The sequence below is a fragment of the Hippoglossus hippoglossus genome, chromosome 11 (genome assembly GCF_009819705.1).
Source record: "Hippoglossus hippoglossus isolate fHipHip1 chromosome 11, fHipHip1.pri, whole genome shotgun sequence".
NCBI lineage: Eukaryota > Metazoa > Chordata > Actinopteri > Pleuronectiformes > Pleuronectidae > Hippoglossus > Hippoglossus hippoglossus.
The window spans coordinates 10985966-11001451 of NC_047161.1; the positions used below are offsets into that span (position 1 = coordinate 10985966).

Below are 15486 nucleotides of genomic sequence, written 5' to 3' on the forward strand. Positions count from 1 at the left end.
TGATAGACGCCAGTGGGGGCCCATTGACATCATGAATGCTTTATCCTGCATGCGCACTGACACACCAGGTCTCCTGAGCCCCAGACACGCATGACATCCGACAAAGAGTCGATGGTCTGAGTCTGTAAAACTCCTGCCTGATCCTGTGAAGTGATTGCATCGGGTCTGGATGGGGGTTGAGCAGAGAGAGCGTGAGCCCCAATGTGAAATTGGATCTTTTAGAAGAAGGAGCAGCAGCAGCAGTGAGGACGAGCCATTTACTGAGTGCGCACCGACGGGTGAGCCTCAGCCGGTCCCCTCTGGTGTGCGGATATCAAGAGCGGCCACCCATTCAGTCACGAGCCTGGTGGGTAGAGAGACGTGAAGTGACAACGGAGAGATTTTTTTTATTCACAGAAGAGAAGATTTCACTCAGCATCAGCAGCGACGGACCTCCTGCTCTGCTCCCAGCGTCGGACCGGTGCGTTTTACGCGCAGCTTTTCCCGGAATCTGACAGTAGGTTTTCAAGCCTTTCATATTATAACAAATGCTACGATTTTAGCCAGTTGCAGACAATTTAATGGTGTCATAGCTTATTGTAATTCACAGTGATCCCACGTGTGGCTGAGTTAAAGAGAGAAATAGGCTGTAATGCCGTCCTTTGTTTGGATAACTGGTCATTTCCATCATGCAGGCAAATTTTCCTTTTGGAACTTAGACATAGAAAGTACAAATAATAGATAAGGGATAAGAATCACACGAATTAAACACAAATATAACAAATAGATGTTTATGGGCAAATGTTTTGCTGCGCAAAAGTGTGAGGTCTTCTACTGCGGTTGACATTCTGTCTGTGATGCGTGTGTGTGTGTCCGTGCATGGAGGGGGGGCGGCCACCAGACACTGAGGAGATATTAAATCACTGGGTCGGTACAGGGCGCACAGACACTGATGGAGTGAGCCGAAGTGTGAGGGATTGCTCCGCACTTTGTCCGCGAGTAAATCTTCACTTTATCCGCCGCTGTCAGGCGCACCGCTCTCCAACGCAAGATTCAAATAGCCGAGCGGTGCAGCGAGAGTGTAGTCTGCGGATAAACGGATTTCCCCTCACTACCAGGACCAAATTGACTCTCGATTCCAAGAAAGGGCCAGAGAGACTGACATGCAGGCAGGGAGGCGGGGGAGGATGATATGGTGCCACCACATCCTCATCCTGTCTTTAAAGAGAAGGACCAGAAAGGTAGGAAGCTTCTTTTTCACTGATTCTGTGGTCTGACTAAATAAAGTGGCATAAATTAATATTACAACTGCGCACGATGAGGCATAAATTCAGCCTTAATGAGCTGAGACTTGTCAAAGACTTCTCTGATCTGCACAGTTATAAATGAACCTCATTTTCTTACAGGGCACAGGGAAGCAGGAGCCTGTATGGAGATCAATCACGTAACTACCAGGCAGTATTGGATTGCTAGTAAATCTTTGAAGTTTGCCTGGAAGTGAGATGACATTCATTTCCATACAGTAACATTAGACTGCTTTGTACACTAAATCAGTTTTACCAGAGGGAAATTAAAACCCCCAAACTGTCTCATGAGCTCGGCTGACTCACATGATGGAACCTGCAGCCCTGGCAGTGTTAATGCGCAGCTCACTGGGCCACACAGGACCACTGTGCTTTGGATGAGACATCAGGTCTGGTCCTTGCGAGACTCTTCCGTCAGCTTTAGAGGACCTCGCAGGGGAGCGGAGACATCCCAGAATCCCACAGTGTCCTGTCAGCATCTGCAGGGAAAAGCCAATCCCAGCAGCAGCGGCATCCATTGAGCCAGCGATCACTTCTGAAACGCAACACCAACTCCAATGGTGCTGAGAAAGCTCAGGAGAGAAGGCGCAATGTGCTTGTGCTGCTGAATGTGTGTCTCATACAGTCAGACTGTGTGTGTGTGTGCATCTTTGTGATGACTTCCCCGCAGTCGTGGAGCTTTAAAAACTCAAAGGGCTAACACTTCAATCAGTATTCTCCCGTGCAGTGATGTTAACTGCAGATTTGCATTTGTGTGCAGCTGTTATCTGAGGTCAGTCTCCTGCAGAACACCCTGACTTTACACATCTCCAGCAGGAACACTGCTGAGTCCAACAGTCTACACCCAGTAATGAGTGTAATTATCCTCTTGGATTAATAATTAATAGATTATAATATAAGGTTGCTCTGTGGTTCAGGTTTTATGCTGTGTGCTGATAACTGCCTGCCTTTGTTTTAGTCTTTTGGGCATGAACATCTTTTTAATCCTGAGTTTTCTTCCTACCTTTCAGCAGCAGCCACCTCAGTCTTTCCTCCTCACAGTGCCAACATGCATAATGCCCACTTTACCCAGACATGTGTTTCTTAATAGTTATTTCTCAGTAAAGCGTTTTTCTTTTCAATGCATCATTTATTATTCTCCTCAAGCTCCCCCCTCGTCATACATTTATCACAGGCATTCTTCGAATTACAGCATTGGATGAATAGTCTGATGCAGTAAAGAGTAAAGACACGACCAAGGTCACAGCATCACTTACGCGCAAAAAACATTTTGTGTGTGTGCTGGTTGGAAGTTGTCTTCCCCTCCCCGGGAACCATCACACACTCCCAGAGACAACACTTCAAGGACAACAGCACTCACCTCCCACTTCATTAAAATCAGTCGTCTGACGAGCCTTGCTTATTTCACAAAGCCACTCGCTGAGGAAAATAGATTTTTTTGTGTTCAACATTTGAAGTGATTACACCCTCCATGGAGATTAATTGTGAAGAGAGCTGAGTCACTCAACTGTTACTGGAAGCTGCGCATGCAGAGGCCAAGAGACTTTCTCGCTTGCGCTCTTTTCAACAAAACCTCCTCGGATGCACTGTACTTTTCAACGGAGGAACATGTGCACACTCAAAAGGAGGTGATCTGGTTATTTGACCTTGATACATATTCTTCCTTGAACACAGTTTTTTTAAAACAATGCCTCAGAGCAAAAATTATTTATAAATCTCAGTAGAGATTTGTAAAGCGGACCCAGTGGAGTCTATTTTAAGGCAATGAGAGCGCAGGTCTCCCAACGAGGCAGAGTGTGAATGTGTGTGGGCTTGTACAGTTGTGTGTGGACATATGTTCTGTACATGCACTGACTGCTATCTGCGCTTGTTTAGCAGGGCTGCTGGTACAGACTGCTTTTCTACACATCATCAGACTGAGTAGAACAAACAAGTCAGGTCTACAAACAGGGTTTGTTTGGATCAGGATGATCCCGGCATCCAGAGGCCGAGAGAACAGTGGCTCATTCAGGAGACACCAAGGGAGAGGACCCAGCGGAGGGACTGAGGTCTCTGTACAAGCTTGTCTATCCCTGGAGAATAACAAGGAGAGGAATCGCGAGGAATAGCAAAGCCTACTTCCATTATGTGCCGTTCATAATAAAATCATAGAGGGTTAGCGTTCAAAGACGTGACCTGAAAAGCACTGAAAGCCTCCACTTATGTACATCACTTTAACAGTGAAGTGAACAGAGTGAGCCTCTACGCACTCAGTTCAGGTCACTGTTAGTTGTCAGCTGGATCAGAAGGCTTTTAAGAAGTTAAGAGTTAAGTCAAAGACCGTGGAGCCAAATCTTGGTGGTGTAAATTAAAGTGCCTGTTTGTTTCTTAACTCCCTGTAGCCTTGATTAAAATGAATGGGCACGCAGCCCAACACCCAAATTGGCTGCCAGACGAGACCTTTCTTTTCCCCCTCTTAAGTCAAGTCAGCTTACTGAGTGAAGCACAGACAAACAACCTCCAGCATATACAGGCAGATTTAATATACGGGTAAACAAACACATGCAAATTAATGCACGGCTGTGCACATTAAGTTGTATACTTGTATTGCTGTATCGCTATGGATGGACCCAGTGATGCCTTTCGCCCGGCGAAAGAGTATTTGGGGTTTGCATCTGTATTTGTACACATACTGTAGACTCTCTCATTATAAACTAATGGCACCTTTAAATCCTATCAAGCAGCATCAAATTTCACACTCTCACATATCAGTTCATAAAAACCAATCAACAAACTGGACTGGCACTCAGCAGAGCGCATACCTCTGCCAAGGCCCAACAGACTTAAATTCCATCAAGCGGCACCAAATTTCACACACTCAAAGATATATATATGTCCCCCAAAAACGCCATATCTCGCAATGTTAAAGAAAATGATAAAACATTTCCTGGATCTGCCCCATAATCCGAATTCACACTAGAATTTGATGATTCTTTCCTAAACCATACTACATCCTTGGATGTAGTATGGTTTAGGAAAGGAAAGTTTCTGGAAAATCTGTCCTGTAGTTTTTGTGTGATCCTGCTCACAAACGATCCAACCAACAAACGAAGGCAGGGGTGAAATTAACCACCTTAATTCACAATATTACTAATGAATCTAAATTTCAGAAGAATTGGGGGCACGTTAGGAGCACCGCAATATGTCAAATCTGGCATCGGGTATGCTCATTTCGTTCTGTTCACTCAAACTTTCCCTCATGAAGTTTGTTTCCTCATGGTTCCTCTCCAGCAGCCTCCATATCACACACTAATCAGTCACACCACCGCTACAGCTGGCGCAATGCACCATTGGGTCAAACTGTCTATTGTGTGGGTCTTTGAATAGAGGGGGGGTCTTTTCAAACGATAAGGTTTTGGTAATGGGATACATATCCATTGCGCTCTGTGTGATCATTGTCCCTGATTATGGAGGTTGAACAGGACTTGTTACTCAACATCAATATTTCCATTACAAGTCCCATTAATTGCGAGCTGCATCAGCAGCATTTTCATCCGGCAAAGTTATTTCAGCTCTGTCAAAAACCCATTGTTCCTGTGGAAATGGAAGGTCGATTCACATAAACAATTAAACGTAGAATGTGGGTGGCCTCTTTTTCACCACGGCACAGTTGCCTTGAGCAGTGCCATCCGTTATTACATGGCGTCTTTGTCAAATGTCCTAAAATGAAGGAAGGGATGCACCGTGGCTTTCATTACAAAAGGAGCCAATGCTCGGTGATGCATTGTGCTCTAGATGTGGGAGATCAGCTTTTCCTGAACAGCATACTTCAAAATCTTACCTTTTTAAAGTTTCCAAAGACCCCGAACCTGTTCGAAATACTTTTATATTTCTTTTTTTCTAAATATGTTTTCTTTTTTTATTCATAATAGAAACAAGGGTTAAGGTAGGACACTACAGCTGAAATAATATATTCTAAAACATGTTTTAACTAACTCCTGTGGTACTTATAATAAGACAGATATTTTTGTAATTTTTATGTTTAAATATGCAAATACATTTTTATATAAATAAGCTATTAATGATATGGACTATCCCTTCTGTTAGTAAAAACTCATTTTGAGAAAACACCCTTTTAGAATATGTATTTGAACAGAAATGTACATCTAAATAGACCAAGTGCAGTAAAACAAACAGCTAAATGTGTATGTTGGATGTTTGCTTTCCACTTGTCTGAGAGAAGACACTGCAGGGAAGCAAAACACCTTTAAATTGACCAGCTCATGAAAATACAATGTGTTTTTCCCCTTTCGTGTCTCACCATTAATTGAGTTTGGCCCCTGGCTCTCCACTTCTTTCTATTTTTTTCCCGCTCGCTTTGTCCTTCAGCTCCTTTCATCTGTCCTCTGACTTCATATCCCTGCAGTCTCAAATCTAGGTTGGACCAGTTTCAATACAGAGACCAGGCAACAGAAAGATACTCGTGTAATTGCCTAACCACGCTGCAGAAAAAAGCAGAAGTCTGGTTTTACCAGAGAGGCTGATGTCAGCGTCTGTTTGAAAGGGACTGGCAGGTTGAAGAATGAGCCTGACAGGAAGACACCACAACAGAAAGTTAGCGTAAATGTCACAGAAAAGGGAAAAGCGGCTGTTGATTATTTTTGTTGTTCCGTCTGCACATATGTCTGTGGAACCGTGACATTTTCAGACCGACCTGCATCTTAGAGTTCACTCAGTTTTGACCTTTTGATGCCTGTAACGTGGCAGACTCCCCGAGAGAGACGAGCAGAAAACGAAATACCAGAGGCTTGGGGTCGGTTTGGGAATTGATTGAATGCCTCTTCTTCTTTGGTGACAAACTGCTTCCCAATAGGCAGCTTACGGACCAGTTTGCTTGCACATATTTCTAATTTCCACCCCAACAGATCTTAATTCTTTCATTTATTCCCAATGACATGCCTCAATTCCACCAAAGGGCTTCTATAAACTGCAGACGGATCTTTTTCTGCCGACCTGTAGCACTCGTAGTCATTAACCTCCTTGTCAGGCAATTTGGGCCAGAGGAGGTTTTTCTCTGGATGTGGAACATGACATAGGTATGAGATGTAGCCGGGAAAAGCCAACCGTCCGCTTCACAAGGTGATTTAAGGCGATTTTCATTGGCCAGGTGATAAATGAGATGCCTGTGGAGGTGCATTGCCCTTTTGGTGCTCTCTCTCACTCTCATTCACTCTCCATTAGTATTTTCCTTCATTCTATTACCCGTCTCGTTCGTTTTCCTCCCCGAGCTGCTCGTCGTCTCATTCTCCCGTCCCGCCGCTCCCTGTCGCTCTCTTCCTTCCATTTTTGTGCCATCCGCTCGCTCTGTCTCTCACACAGAATCTATTGTAATTCACTTTATCTTCTCCCCCCTTTTGTCACCCCACATTTCCTTCCTCTCTGTCTCCCTCCTCACAGTGGATCAGCTGTTGCCGGCCTGAGCTGAAGGTGACCTCTCTGGCCGGGCCAAGGGCTGCAACACAGGACATGGGTCCTGCTCTCCTCCCCGCTCGTGTCTTGTGTTGCAGCCAGTGGAGCTGCCTGTCTGTACCTCTGCGAGTCTGTCTGCGCTCCCACAACAGACGGATCCTACCAAGCACGGACCCGTTGACCCTGCTCCTCACTTCACAACTGGCTTGTGCCTCGTCACTGTCATTTTCAGTGTTGTTTTCAAAATCAATATATATCCTGTCTCACAGTTAAAAGGCAATAAAGTACTTAAAAATAAAAAAAATGCTATCCCTGTTGTATTTGTACTGATAACAGTGGGATTCAAGGATTGTTTGTTATGCTGTACAATGGGATATGCTCTGTGTCGCCAAGTTTAGATTCAGTACTTGTTTCAGGTCATGTCCTATCAAGTGCAGAGCTGCAGCCTCCAGAGAGCAGCTCCCTGAAGGCATTTGCACTGTGACATTTAAAGCAAAGTTAGCACCATTTCACATTACTATTCTGATGAAACAACAAACACCGGCCCAAGCCAAATAGCTTTTTAATGGGACTTGTCTTGCATCAAATATAGCAGTACTCCTGACTTTCCCAGGGAGCAAACATCATCGAGAAGCAATAGCTCCTGACAAGGTCAACAGTGATGTACCTCTGGGTGAGGCAGGCGGGCAGGTGGAGGGTGAGGAGACATGCACTGGCTGTCTGAACCTATTTAAAGGCTTCATTGTCTTCTCTGCAGGTTGCATCAACTGCATAGATGGAGAGATTAAGAGAGTAACAGGACATAGACTCTGGCTGCATCCATGCTACTTCATTTTTGTTTGAGAATTGTGTTTTCAAACTAAAACAACCTCTGTCCACAGGAACGTTTTGGCTCTGTATCTGTTATAATCTCCGTCCATAGTCACTTGCCTGAAAATACACATCACTTGACTATACTCATTTACACTTCGCATGCTGGACCCAGAATTGCTAATGCATTGCAGGGTTTATACATTTTCAAATGAAAATGTATTAATGTGGATGTAGCCTCTGTCTTAGTTCACATCTCAATAACAAAAGGAGGGATGAGGGAAGGAGAAGGTTTGAGACAACGCAATACTTCCTGCTGCCAGATGTGGCCAATCACTTTATATTGACACCCCAATGACTCAGATATGGTCCGATATCAATGTGTTAGGGGGGAGTGCTTGTTTTCAGTTTGTGTGGATCATTGTTGTAATTGTGTGTGTGTGTGTGTGTGTGCTACAGTGTTGACAATATACAGCCATTTTCTAGCAGGGGGTGTCACTTGATTGGAATGTAAATCCAGGTGCGGACGCTTGCTGTTTTCAATCTCCCCCGACCGCGGACTGTTTACCAGAGGGATTGAAAGGAGGCGGTGTGCTGAATGCTCTGCGAGCTGCTGTCGGCTGGCTGTGTTTACCCCATGTGGGTGCAGATGTCTCAGAGACAATATTTACCATCACACAGCACCCGAGCTCTGCCAAATACTATTGTGACATACCTCCTGGAATGTTCCTTGACCTGATTTTCATGAAACACGTGGAATAACTGTGAAACCACATGTTATTATTGGTGTGCGTCTTTCTGGGGGCTCTGCAAACTTAACACAAAACATCTTCAGGTTAACTTTTTTCAGTTCAAAATTTCCTCTTCCACATTTGTGGAGGTTTTGCATTCGGCATTTGGATGCCAAGAATTTGAACAATCTGTTTTTGGAAAATACTTTACTTGGATTTCTTGCCTAAATCAGTCTCAGCTGTCAATCATCATGTTTCACCTCATTATTATAGCATCAAATAACTAAATAAAATCAAACTTACCTGGACAAGAAAAATAAAACATAGGCTATTTGACGGGTACTTTTTAGTTTGGTCAATGTCCCATTCACTAACATTGGAGGCAAGGTTTATGTCCTATACTGCAGCCAAGATGATTTATGCTTCACTTTTGGGTAGCTGTCATGTCGTCCATCTTTATATACAGTCTATAGTCCAAAGGCAACAGAATCCATCTGCCAGCTCTAAAGAAAATTATAAAACTGCACTTTGTGTTAAATGTGCATTTTACTGCAGGTTAAGGGCCGAAGTCTTTCTTGGTTTCTTGTTACCTTTGTAAGTACCTCTTTAGGTCTTTATGCTAAGCTAAGCTATCCAGCTCATGCACTAAATTCTAGTGCCATACAGAGATGGTTTGTTACCTAAGGGGGCGGTTTCCCCCTGATTCTGAACTAAAATGTGGAAATATTCCTTTACATACATCGTGATTATGTTACCTTTGCCTGCTTTAATCCCTTAATACTGTATATTCCCTCCCTAGCTTTGCTGTCCGTAAGGAACCATTTATACCTTAAAACCCCCACGCAAACAAAAGTCCAATCTCTGTACAGCACTTAATTAGCTAAATGAAACATTTGCATTTCGCACCAAGAGAAGGAGACTAAGTGAGATCTAACAGATTGCTGGGTCTTAACAAGGATTTGCTGTGCCGCATATTTTTCCACACCAGTGCACTTTGTGTCTGCAATCAGCAGTTACAGACAGACAGAGAGAGAGAGAGAGATCTCCCTTGCTGCTGCAGATTAAACTCACCCCCCTAACACCCCAGTATAGATATGGAAATGCTACAGCAACAATATCAAGCCAAGGAGTTGATTCAGTTCACAGCGAGGGAGATGAAGAGCAGGTGAAGGCAGGCAGGGAGCAGGAGGGAGCCGAGAGCAAAGTCCCTTTCGTTGCAGGTGTCTTGTCACTTTGCTTTAGAGCGGATGTGTGCGCTTCGCGTGACGTGAAGGGCTGAGTGTCACGCCACCGGGTTAAAAGATGTCCGTTTGATGATGACATGTGGTGAAATTTAGTCAGAGATACGGAAATAAGATTAGGAAAAGGGTTATATCTGTTAAATCACACGTTACACTGCATTTCCAAGCAAATAAACCATTGTTTATGTGCAGTCATGGAGTGCAGGTATATAGACAAAGGAATAAATGATTATATGGCTGGATGGTCGTATCCATCGCAGCTTCTTTAATGTAGTCAAAGACAGAGCCTCGACACCAAGGCCTCGTAAAGTCAGGCTCGCTCACTGTGATTAAAGATTACCAATATACATCAGACTCATTTATGAGATGGAGGATGTGGCTGCGCGATCAATTCCAGTGACTGTGGATCCAATCACATCTCACAAGGTCATTTGTGTTTTGATGCTTATTATAAAGGGCGGCATGGCGTAAGCTTTGTGCAGCAAAAGACGAGAAAAGATGCAGGAGAAATGGGAAGAGTGTCTTTCATTAATTAGATCATTATTGTGCCACTTGGCAAAAAGTTAAGAACCAGAAGTACCCGACTCCTTCCAAGGACCGCAAGCGTTCAGAACTGGCTCACTCTACCAGCACTCCCAGGGGAAATGACTGAGCAACTTAGAAATGATAAGAGGCTCTAAAGAGAGACCGGAGAGAGCATGGAAAAGAGGGAAGAGGAACTGAAGCAATAAAGTGGGGAAGTTAGAGATGATAGAAAAGGGATGAAGAGATTGGCAGCTGGGGGAGATAAAGACAGACTGCGGGGGAATGTACGGGGGAACGTACGGGAAGGGAAGAGAATGACAAAAGAATGAGAAGCAGCAGCAGCCTCAGATAAGTGGTGAAAGGGACGGAGCTGTAGAGAGAGTGGAGAACAGACTGACTGAGGGCTGATTTATTAAAACTGATCGAGGTGGCACCGTGGAGACAGCTGCCACTTTCCACCAAGTTCCAGACAAGGCGAGTGACACTGACACATCAGGTAATAGAAATAAAAAACTTTGTTTGTCAAAGAAAGTTCTGCAAAAAAGTGTTTGATAATCTGCTGAGGTTGTACGTGCCCTGGAAAACCCTGAAAATCTCAAATACATTATAAATATGCCAGTGGTGTGGCATGGTGTGCCAATTGCCAGTGCACAAATAAAAAGAGTGATAGTCCCCATGTACCTTTTCTGTTTTTTGTCTCTCTCCTATTTTCTTGTAGGTTTGTTTACCAACTGCAGAGAATACGCAGACAAAAATAAAACCCCAGTGTGTGCAACAACCATAGACTATAAAGAGGCAAGGACACAATCCCAGGCACTCTGGAATGGAAAAAGCAGTTTGAGTTGAATAGGAGACATTTTCATTCTCAACACACAAAACAATTGTTAGCAGCATTACAATGAGTGCCTCTTCAGTTGTGTGGTGCAGGTATCGTTCCCATGAATGGACCAACAAAATAAAAACACAACTCGTAATTTCTGGCATAGTAGAGTATAAGGGCCAGGTTTAAGAAACAAAAAGCAAATTTTGAATTAAATGAACATATTGTTATTAGGATATTGTGTTTAGACAAATAGTAGAGGGGGCAAAAGATGTTATAAGAACAAAGCATGTTCTTTTCAGTGTATCTAAATCTGAAGAGGTAATGAGGATCATCTGTTGAGGTCCCAGGCACACTTGTTTTTATAAATACATTATTAATCTTTTCTATGCATCAATGTAAACTGTAAAAGTCTGTATAAAAAAAGTCCATCAAAAAAGCACTAATGTGTTGATGTTTACATTTTTAATAAAAATCATATATAGTTCAATATTGTTATCGTGTAGCCAACTGTTCCTTTGATGTCACATTTGAAACCCTCATGCCCGTGTTCTAGTTAGGGCCACAGGCATGAGGCCCACTGTCTCCTATCGAAAAGTAGGAGACAGTGGGAGGCCCTATTGAACACAGGCATGAGGGCCTGTTATTGTGTAGCCAACTGTTCCTATGATGTCACATTTGAAGTCCGAGACAGGGAGAAGACAACAGCTCCAAGAAACATCAAGACTATTAGAAGACAACGGATCATTTTTCTCTACAACACTTACCCTGTACCTGTGTTCAGCCAAGATGAGGAAGGGACACAACTTAAGAAACGAGGTAAGATTTTCTAACCAGGAGACACTTTTAGTGTTACACATATTCAGACCACCTTACGTTTTATTTCATTATTTCATGTTTTGTCTGTGAATTTTCAATAAACCCATCACATCAGTCACCTGACATTCAGTCTGCGGTGACAGTTGCGGTCTGTACTTAAGAGAAATGCAGAAACAGCATTTAAATGAACTCATTTCATGTGATGATCAATGTTTTAAGAGAAATAATGAACGGATGGATGAGAAATCGTCTGAATTGATGAAAGTGATGTAACTGTTAAAGTTACATTCAGCAGTGTGAATCATTAGAGATGAAGATGAAAGACCTCTTGTCTTTTTCTGTGTATCCAAACTTATGATGGGACTGTGTATTTACCTGTTATATGTATGTTTGTGTCTTTCAGTCCGTTGTACATCATGTGGAATCTCCCACCAAAACGATTGAGTTCCTCCGTGGAGAGATCAAGGAAATGGAATTTGAGGGAATGGAGCTAGCTCAGGAAAATGCGGCACTGAAGTGCATGATGTCCGGAAATGATGCTAGGTGGAAGAGGGACAAACAGGCCATGCAGGATCAGATTGATTCCGCCAAACAGGGGCAGGCCTTTGACTCTGGAAGAGCCATGCAGACAGAGTTGGAGGACGAGCTCAAGGAGTTGAAGCTGGTGTTGAAGGACAAAGAAAAGTACATCTACAAATTGAGTTCTCGTCCTCGAAACGATCAGATCGAGAGGGTGAAAAGGGAGCTGAGCGACAAGTGCAACCAGGTCAAGGCGATGGAGCTTTCCTTTGACAAGAAGATGAAGCACATCATCGCTGAAAAAGATGCAGTTATTGCCAATGTCACAAATGTAAATGTGGCACTTGGACATCAAAACCTGGAGCTCGTGGCCAAGCTCAGAGGCATCCAGAGAGAGGTCCACCCCATCCAGAATGAGTGGAAGATAAAAGCCAACGCTCTGGAGGATAGTCTCAAAGCTGAGCAGGCAGAGAAGAAGGCCTGCTATGAGAAGATAAAGAAGCTGGAGAAGTTTCAGGTTATCTTTGGTATAAGGGAGTCATCACATGTTAACTGACATGCAACCTTAGTTTATATGATCCCCCTTCATCCACCAGTGTCTTTTGTTTAGTCAAATTTAAGGTCATTTCTCAATAAGCATTTGATTTTATCTGCCTTATGCTCATATTGTCCCTGTATATCGATGTGTGTGTGTGTCTGTGGCTCCTCGCACTGGGGCAATGTCCTTGAAAGGATCATTGATTTGATGGACAGATTCAGATCCCAGATTTCCTGTAAACTCGCCGAGCCGTGGCGCAGGAACAGGCAGGCAGGCATTTGTGCGATGCCCCTGGAAGCGCATGTAATCTGCTGGGATGCGACTTTGATAACGCGAACGTCAACATGCAAACAGCAGTGATTTCTGTCTCGGCCCTGTTTCTAGGCCTCGCTTCGTACTCCGCCTGCCCACCAGATGTCCCTGGGCTTTTTACCTTTTCGCCATATTTTCCACTTCCCTGCTTGTTTACAAACATATTTCTCTTTTCTCTCACCTGCTCCCCAGTATTTATACCGACCCCTTTTTCCCAGGCTGATTGCTAAAATCTCTGTTTGTTTCCCTTCGTGGTGTGGACTCCTCTTCCTGCTACCTGTACGTGGTCACCTGTTGTCTGCACCTGCCAGCCTGTCCATACGAGTGTCTGTAAACTTGGTCCTCATCAAATCATCTATTTACTTTTCTCATTGGCTGTTTGTCTGGCCTTGAGTCCTCTCCGCCTGCAGCTCCGACCACCTGCCGTGACAAAGCCTCAGTCGCCCGATGGCCCGCAGTTTTGGGGGAATGTGCTCGTAATTTTAATGAAATAAATAAAAAACATTGTCTGCCTTTTTGGTGTCTTATTCAAAACAGAATGGCATCGGTCGATGGAGAGAAAGGCGATCCGAGAGAAATGGCCTCTCTCATCCACTGTGTTGGATTGGGTGATCGTTTTTTCTCCATGTCAGCTCCCACGAGAATGTCTGTGGCAGCTCAAGGGCTTGTGTGTGTGTGTGTGTGTGTGTGTGTGTGCGCGTGTGTGTGTGTGTGTGTGTGTGTGTGTGTGTGTGTGTGTGTGTGTGTGTGTGTGTGTGAAGCTAGACAGAGGCGGATAAGGAGACCCAGAAATGACGGACTTTGATTCAAAGGAAATAGCTTTTCTATTAGTGATCGAAAGAGACTCAAAAAAGAAACAAATTGAAAGTTATTGTTGGGAGGAAGGCAGGGAGAGTCAAGGATGTAGAAGAAATAGTGCAGATCATAACAAGGAAATTGTGCCTAAGAAATAGGCGAAGGAATGGAAGAGCGGCCTGACTGCGATGGAGTGAGATAATTAAGTAGAGGAGAAAAAGCTGCTGAAGGAGAAAGAGGAATGAAAAACAGACCCAAAGTTCCGGAGGGATAGAGAGAGAAGGACAGGACAGAGGAGGAGAAACAGAGAACAGAAATAGAGGGATACAAGCTTCAAAAGATGAGGAATGAAACTCTAGTTGACAGCAGATAGGGGCCAGTTATGATGAGTGTCCCTCTCTCGCTGTCCTCAGTGGAAGTACGGCCCAGTGCTGAGTTATCAGCCGCTCAGGTCCCACACACACAAGGTGACCTTCTGTGAATCAGCCGGTCGGTGGCGGCGAGCTGCAGACTGTGGACGGTGACAGGTGTTCACTTACAGCCCCCCAGCTCCCAGCGGCACGCGGTCATCACGGTTTATACATTCATTCTGAACACAAACCTTTAAAGGGTACAGAAGGGACCCCCCCCACAGGGCGGACACAAGTCGAGCTCATACATTTATGCTCACTCCTTGCTTGCTTTCAAAATACGCTGCCATGTGCATTCAAAAAGGCAAATCACAGCAGATGTGACAAGGAGCGTGCACGTGTCGACACCCTGTCAGAATCACTCGCAAATGATGCGGGGCCAATTATGTGGGTGTTTCTTAAAGGGACAGAGCTGTAAAAAATGGGCTCCGAAGACAAAGACTTCAAGTGATGAATTGCTGCATTTCCAGAACGCCTGGGATAATGTGTTTTCAGCAGAGCCTGCTTTCCCAGTGAAAGAGATAACGATTGTAATATATCAGTGAAATGTGAATTTAATGTGGTCAGGTTAGAGGAGATGCAGAGGGTTTTCTTTTAATTTGCCGTCAAGATGCAGTTTTCCGTCTCATTACCGACATATGATTGGTTTATCTGCGTGAAAATGTTATCCTCACAATACTTCTACTTTGCAAGATTTGAACGCATCCTGATGGAAATAAGACCACAGCGTCTCTAAGAGGAGTGACGGGGTGTGATCATTTCCGGAACCTCTAAATCTAAACTTGATTCTCACATAGCAAAATTGTTCAAATTTGGCCCACATTGTCATCTGGACAACATACTATGTGATGGCACTTAGGCGGTCCGCTCCTGTTTGCCAGATCTGTGCCACAAGTAAGCCATAGCAATACCGCATGTCAACCAAAGGTGCTCTGAATTTGTTTTGTGCTATTTGACCATATTCACCATTTACCACATGGGCCACTCAAGGTTTACACCTTGCCTGATCATTGCATGGTTGCCAAAAAAGGCCCACATTTGTTTTGGGATTTATGGCAAAAACATTTTCTATTTTACAAGTGGTCCACTTTAGGCTCACATCCATTTTGTCCATGCCACATCAAGGCCAGAAGTGGCCCACAAATCCGGAGGCTATCTTGGTATCAAGCTGCAGTGTGATGGATCTCACAACGAAAAGAAAATGGAACATATAAAGCATCCTCAGTCATGCACAG

At 44.1% G+C, this 15486-nt stretch overlaps 1 long non-coding RNA gene across 3 annotated transcripts; it reads left to right on the forward strand.

Annotated features, from left to right (window-relative positions):
* The first annotated feature begins 778 nt into the window (after nt 1-778).
* On the forward strand, nt 779-7027 carry LOC117770633. Of its 3 annotated transcripts, none has more exons than XR_004615432.1 (3): nt 779-1220; nt 1386-1476; nt 6720-7027. It is a non-coding gene; the product is annotated as an uncharacterized LOC117770633 (long non-coding RNA). The 3 variants fall into 3 exon arrangements; XR_004615433.1 differs by having other exon boundaries at nt 1386-1451; XR_004615434.1 differs by lacking the exon at nt 1386-1476.
* The last annotated feature ends 8459 nt before the right edge of the window (nt 7028-15486 follow it).